Source organism: Triticum urartu, chromosome 6 (genome assembly GCF_003073215.2).
Source record: "Triticum urartu cultivar G1812 chromosome 6, Tu2.1, whole genome shotgun sequence".
NCBI classification, from domain to species: Eukaryota; Viridiplantae; Streptophyta; class Magnoliopsida; order Poales; family Poaceae; genus Triticum; species Triticum urartu.
Genome location: NC_053027.1, coordinates 56,799,407 through 56,806,996, shown reverse-complemented (window position 1 = coordinate 56,806,996; position 7,590 = coordinate 56,799,407). Strand labels below are relative to the sequence as shown.

General features: G+C 44.2%; 1 long non-coding RNA gene across 1 annotated transcript; it reads right to left on the bottom strand.

Annotated features, from left to right (window-relative positions):
• Positions 1-712: 712 nt before the first annotated feature.
• Positions 713-3,445, bottom strand: LOC125516719. The gene is made up of 3 exons (XR_007287384.1): positions 3,212-3,445; positions 2,596-2,845; positions 713-1,047 (listed from the first exon to the last, which is right to left on the bottom strand). It is a non-coding gene; the product is annotated as an uncharacterized LOC125516719 (long non-coding RNA).
• Between the last annotated feature and the right edge of the window lie 4,145 nt (positions 3,446-7,590).

The following is a 7,590-nucleotide window of genomic DNA, read 5'->3' as shown; positions in this document are numbered from 1 at the left end:
AACAGCCCTGTAGATCTTCTTTATTTAATTTTTATTTTGAGAAGAGTATGTCTCTCCCAGAAAAAATAAAGAGACTGTAAAACCCATTAACCGTCGCGACTATGGCGCCTCCTCACGATGTTCATGTCATCACATGTACGACAAAAAATTGGAGACGTCTAGCGGGCGGCCGTCTGCCCGCTAGCAATCCCGAGCGGCCGTCAGAAAAGGAAATATACGGTCCCCCCTCCTATCCCAGAAAAGGATAGGTCTCCCCTAGTAGCAACAGACGCGTGTAACCCAGCAAACCACACGCTGGGCGCGGTCCCCAGACCCCAGGCCATCACGTGCACTTCCCTTCCCTCCCAAAGCTCTCACACCCACTAGCCACCAACTTCTCCACGCCCTTACCTGCCTTGCCTTCTTCTTCCCCAAGAAACAATGGTTTCCTAGGTTTGGACTCCATCCCAGAGCTGCCATGGCAGATGAATAAAAGTGGAATAATAGCGGATCTAGAACAATTTGCTGTGAAAAGAAGAAGAAGAGGGAGGACAGATCAGAACGTACCAGGTAGCACCAACAAGGGTAAAACAGGAGGTGATCCTTTTCTTCTCATATTCAAATCCCCCCTCATTGACTTTCCCTTTCCCCCTTACAAAATTTCTCTTTGCAAAATTAGCTTCTTCATAGTTGAAGAGAGCATAAACAGAGATAAAAAAATATGGAGATCTTGTACCTGTGCAATTTTAACTGATTTCCATGCAACCAAATCATGTGACAAGCCAACATTTGTAGCACTATGTGCAAAAAATGCAGAAAATGTGCAAATATATAGGAGAGCGCATAGAGAGTCTTATTTCACACATAAAACAGCAGGACATATGTCCATGTACCAAAAAAAGAAATGTATTTTGTAGGTACTATGAAAACATAGCTACAAACTAGACAATAATCTGGTTTGTTGTTTTTTTCGTTTGATCTTTCCACACAGTAGTATATGTGACTTTGTAGCTGAGAATGATGTGCACAAATCTAGAGCAGCTCCTTTACTCCCATAACCTGCAAAACCTGCACATGATGCAAAAAAGAAGCCTGAGAAAAATGAACCAACTCTGGATTGCATCTATGCAACTTAACCAGTACAAGTGTGCAATTGATAACACTCCCATGTCCGTCTACTTGTGGGGTTTGAATTTCAGTAATTGGCATCTTCAAGTCATATAAAATTTGAAGATGCCAACTCATATAATTTCAAATTCATTTCCATTTAGCTAAAAAAAATTGTATGCAAAATTCCAGAAAAAACTTATGCTGAATGTTGTGCAACTACATCAACTATTTTGTGCAACTGCAAGTACTCCTGGATGCAATTCATGTTGCATGTGTTGTGCAACTATGTAATGAATTTTGAGCTGATGAACATGATGAATTTAGCATGCCTGAACACAAGAAATGGAAAAATAGTGAATTTTAAAAGATTGTAATCTTCCAAATAAGTAGTGCAACTACATTCAAGTGCATGCGCAAACCTAGAAAATCATATGCATGAGAACACATGAGGATGCCAACTACTAAATGATTCTTGTGCAACTAAGGGAGTTGAAGATGCCAACTCATTTGGCATTTTTGTGCAACTATTAGAAAAAGTTGGGGATGCCAATGCAACTCTTGATTGGTTCTTTTGCAACTAAAATAGTTGAGGATGACGACTCATGTGATATTGTTCTGGAACTATTTAAAAAGTTGAGACTGCCAACTCCCAAATGGTTCTGGTGCAACGATGAAAGTTGAGGAAGCCAATTCATATGATACTGTTGTGCAACTATTTGAAAAGTTGAGGATACCAACTCCTAATTGATTGTTCTGCAAATATAAAAGTTCAGGATGCATCTACAAAAGTTGATGATACTTCTCCTTCACTAGGAGCTGCATCTCCTTTTACAACCACTTTTGTTAATGTAAAAAGGCGAACGAACAAAGTAGTCGAACCAAACAAATATTAAAAAGAAAAAAAACAAGGACAACAATTGGTATAAAAAAACACCTACAGAACCATGCACGCACGCACGCACGCTGCTTGAACATGGTTTATACAGGGTATCTATCTGAATACCATTGGTTGTGCAACTGGTTAGCCATCACTGTGCAACTTCATAAGTTGGCTAGCCAACTGAGATATGTATATGTGTCATCCAACTACGTTTGCATTTTGCATTCCTATGCAATTATTACAACAAACTAACCAACTGGTTACTTATATGCATGCAACTTACATGTAATGAAGCTCTATGGAGAGCATCATGTTTAACGAGACAATTCCAGTCTAGGCAAGAATAGATGGATCAAAATAGGATGCTGAACCATCCCAATAGCAACAAAATTAGAACAGCTCACCGTGAAAACCCAACTCAAACCCACCACTAAAATCCTAATCGTCGTACAAACCCACCACTAATCCGAAGAATAAGTGATAAGTAAATACCACTTGCAACACGATAACTAGAGTAGTGATGTGATTAGTTGCGGTAGTATCAATTAATTAATAACTACTCTAAAAAAATATTAATTGGCAAAATTTGGATGGCATAGTAGTGTTGTAGTGGCTGCTTAATTTACCTTTGGAGCAATGTACGCATGGCAGTGGGTCCCCAACTGAAGCTAACTCTTTTTCTGGTGTGGCTTTCTGCACTGCTCTCCAGAGAAACTTCTACGGTGGCAGATTAAATCTCATCTGATGACAGTTTGTTTATCTTCAGAAAATTTTCTGAGCTTGGCCACCGCTCTCCATGAGAAATGGCAGCATCCTCTTGTATCTAAATGAACTCGGATGATGAACAAACTTTGACCTCGGGCAACGGGTAGGACACTGAAACAAGAAAAATCACAGATTATCTCACTACTATGCAGGAAATGTAGTCAATCCCGTTGAATTTGCAGACGCAAACAAGAGATATAGTAGCATCAAAGAAACATGATCTGGGCCGACAATTCCAGCGAATCCTCACGCGCTGGGCCAACCAAGAGCTGTACGCGAGGTGCAAATCATGATATTTGACCAGCTTTTATCAGCCATGCGATGCCACCACCACGTGAGCCATGCGTGCACACAGATCTACCACACGGGTGTGACCCTGAGGCCCGGATCTCGCGAATCCAGCCGCTGGACTGCAAATTCCATGCCCGGATAGATATCGTAGAGAGAATAGGATGAGTCACGGGTGGAGTCACTTACCGTCGGGTTCAACCTCGAGGTGTTCCTGTGGGGGAGGAAGTGGCGGCGTGCGGCACGGATGAGCGGAGAGTGCTGGGGGTCGGAATCCGGTGAGGATGCATAGGGGAGCCCGTGGCTTCCATACGCCGACGGCGGGGGTTGGTGGAAGGGAGAGGTGGGGATGAAGGAAGAGGACTAGATGTAGAAGGAGAGAAAACTGGGACAGTCGCCCACCGGTCAATTGTTGGCTGTCCCCACTACTCTCGCTACCTCGCACGCGCCTGCAAATCAATCAGCGCATCCAACGGTTCACGTGCGGCCGCTCGGAGAGCCGGGATGGCGCACACGCACTTTTAAGAATTTGGGCAAAAAATTTAGATCGAACTAGCGAACGGCTTGGCAGGAGCCCCATCCCCATCCCTTCCTTGTTACTTCGTTCAGAAGAAAGAAAAGGACAGGCACCTACGCCTCAACTCTGGCACGCACCCTTCCCTTCCCTCATTATTTCCCATGCCAAATCCCCGGCCAGTTCCCCACTCGCCGCCGCCTCGCCCTCCTCTCCTCACTCCTCCTCCCTTGAGCCCTCATCGTCGACCCGCGACGCCATAGCCTCCCCTCGCCCGCCCTCCTGCTGCTTCCCGGTGATTCGGGTGGCGGAGGTGGAGGTGTGGTGGTCGATGGGAAGGGGAGCTACAGCTGGGTCGGGAGGATGACGACGTCGACAATTGGCAGCTGAAGTTGTATGGCAAGGATGTCGGTTTTGTTTCAGCAGCGGAGGAGGAAGAGGATGCAGATGGCTTTCGGTGCGAAGCGCGCAGCGATCGATGTTGTTCTACCCGGCGCTGATCTATAATGTCGTCAGGAACCAATTTGAGTCTCACTTCCACTGGTGAGATCACGTCGACAAGGTTGGGAATTTTATATCTCTTTTGATTTTGGTTGTTTTGATTCATCCCGTGTCGGCTAAGCCGAGGGAGAGGGGGAGGACCACCACGCCGGTCAGGGAAGGAGGGGGTAGGAGTTGATGCCAGCAAGGGAGGCGGCTCAGCACCGCCGACTCTCCATCGTCATCCTTTGTTTCCCAGCTATAGCCGGCTCCAACCCCTGCTATATTGTGGTGATTTGGAAGCAAGGAGAGAAGGCATCGTTTCTCCCTACATCCGGCATCCACGCGGCCAGATCGATGGTACTAAACTCTGTATGAGCTCCTCTATGACCCGATTTCTTACACTGCTGGTTTTCTCATACGGGTATTAGCATTTGATTGATGAATATCTCAGTTTTACTAAATAATCTTGCCTTACCCATACTAGAGGTCTGGAGCTGATTTGTTCTTTCATGTTTACTTATTTTTCCTACTATTCTTGTCCAGCTCGGAGGTTTGATAGGCATGCTGTCTTCTCATGACTGAAGTTGGCTTCCTTCAAGAGATAATATGGAGTGAATTATTTTGACAATAAAACCTTCAGATTTCTGAAAAGTGAGGTTAATTGTAAGCAAGCATTGCTCTTATCATGTTTAAGAAAGGAGATCAATTCAGTCTTCTTTCTTCTCTGTTTCCCTTTTACATATTCCTCTTCTTTGATCACTCTAGTAGGTGTTGATTTGTACTATCTTTTCTTCTTGCCTTATACAATGTGTGAATCATAAATTTCTAACCCGTATGTACGTATGCACGCTAGTGATTCATTTGTGTAGTACAAATGACATATTCAGCACAACCTGGGATGTCATGGCAGGACAATCTTGCAATTTCACCTTCCATTTGATTTTCTGCTCTAAGAACTAAGATAAAGTAATATTAGCTAGACTATGCTACTTCCTCCAATACCAGTATAATGATTGGCATGTGTGTATTGCAGATATGACACATACCTGTTTGGAAATGGAGACAGTTTCATGTTGTTATCTGTGTTAATTGCTACCTCTTGAGCACTGCGTTGGTTTTCCCTTGAAGAGGAAAGGGTGATGTAGTAAAGTAGCGTAAATATTTCCCTCAGTTTTTGAGAACCAAGGTATCAATCCAGTAGGAGACTACGCGCAAATTCCTCGTAACTGCACAAACAAATAAGAACCTTGCAACCAACGCGATAAAGGGGTTGTCAATCCCTTCACAGTCACTTACGAGAGTGAGATCTGATAGAGATAATAATAATAAGATAAATATTTTTGGTATTCTTATGATATAGATTGGAATATAAAGATTGCAAAAATAAACGGCGCCAGAAATAGCTAGTTGACGGGAGATTAATATGATAGAGAATAGACCCGGGGGCCATAGGTTTCACTAGTAGCTTCTCTCAAGATAGCATAAGTATTACAGTGGGTGAACAAATTACTATCGAGAAATTGATAGAAAAGTGCATAATAATGAGAATATCTAGGCATGATCGTGTATATAGGCATCACGTCCGCGACAAGTGGACCGAAACGATTCTGCATCTACTACTATTACTCCACACATCGACCGCTATCCAGTATGCATCCAGAGTATTAAGTTCATAAGAACAGAGTAACGCATTAGGCAAGCTGACATGATGTAGAGGGATAAAATCAAGCAATATGATATAAACCCCATCTTTTTATCCTCGATGGCAACAATACAATACGTGCCTTGCTGCCCCTGCTGTCACTGGGAAAGGACACCGCAAGATTGAACCCAAAGCTAAGCACTTCTCCCATTGCAAGAAACATCAATCTAGTAGGCCAAACCAAACTGATAATTCAAAGAGACTTGCAAAGATAACCAATCATACATAAAAGATTTCAGAGAAGAATCAAATATTGTTCATAGATAAACTTGATCATAAACCTGAAGGAAATATGCCCTAGAGGCAATAATAAAGCTATTATTTATTTCCTTATATCATGATAAATGTTTATTATTCATGCTAGAATTGTATTAACCGGAAACATAATACTTGTGTGAATACATAAACAAACAGAGTGTCACTAGTATGCCTCTACTTGACTAGCTCGTTGATCAAAGATGGTTATGTTTCCTAGCCACTGACATGAGTTGTCATTTGATGAACGAAATCACATCATTAGGAGAATGATGTGATTGACTTGACCCATTCCGTTAGCTTAGCACACGATCGTTTAGTATTTTGCTATTGCTTTCTTCATGACTTATACATGTTCCTATGACTATGAGATTATGCAACTCCCGTTTACCAGAGGAACACTTTGTGTGCTACCAAACGTCACAACGTAACTGGGTGATTATAAAGATGCTCTACAGGTGTCTCCGAAGGTACTTGTTGGGTTGGCGTATTTCGAGATTAGGAATTGTCACTCCGATTGTCGGAGAGGTATCTCTGGGCCCACTCAGTAAATGCACATCACTATAAGCCTTGCAAGCATTGCAACTAATGAGTTAGTTGCGGGATGATGTATTACAGAACGAGTAAAGACACTTGCCGGTAATGAGATTGAACTAGGTATTAAGATACCAACGATCGAATCTCGGGCAAGTAACATACCGATGACAAAGGGAACAACGTATGTTGTTATGCGATTTACCCGATAAAGATCTTCGTAGAATATGTAGGAGCCAATACGAGCATCCAGGTTCCGCTATGGTTATTGACCGGAGATGTGTCTCGGTCATGTCTACATAGTTCTCGAACCCGTAGGGTCCGCACGCTTAAAGTCCGATGACGGTTATATTATGAGTTTATGTGTTTTGATGTACCAAAGGTAGTTCGGAGTCCCGGATGTGATCACGGACATGACGGAGTCTCGAAATGGTCGAGACATAAAGATTGATATATTGGAAGGCTATATTTGAATATCGGAAGTGTTCCGGGTGAAATCGGGATTTTACCGGAGTACGGGGGGTTACCGGAACCCCCCGGGGGTTTAATGGGCCAAGATGGGCCTTAGTGGAGAAGAGGGGGGGTGGCCAGGGCATGCCGCGCGCCCCCTCCCCCTCTAGTCCGAATTGAACAAGGAGGGGGGCGGCGCCCCCCTTTCCTTCCTCTCTCCCTCCTCCTTCCTCCTTCTCCTACTCCAACTAGGAAAGGAGGGAGTCCTACTCCCGGTGGGAGTAGGACTCCTCCCTGGCGCGCCTCCTCCTGGCCGGCCGCCTCTCCCCCTTGCTCCTTTATATACGGGGGCAGGGGGGCACCTCTAGACACAACAATTGAACTCTTGGATCTCTTAGCAGTATGCGGTGCCCCCCTCCACCATAGTCCACCTTGATAATATCGTAGCGGTGCTTAGGCGAAGCCCTGCGTCGGTAGAACATCATCATTGTCACCACGCCGTCGTATTGACGGAACTCTCCCTCAAAGCTCGGCTGGATCGAAGTTCGAGGGACGTCATCGAGTTGAATGTGTGCTGAACTCGGAGGTGCCGTACATTCGGTACTTGATCGGTCGGATCGTGAAGACGTA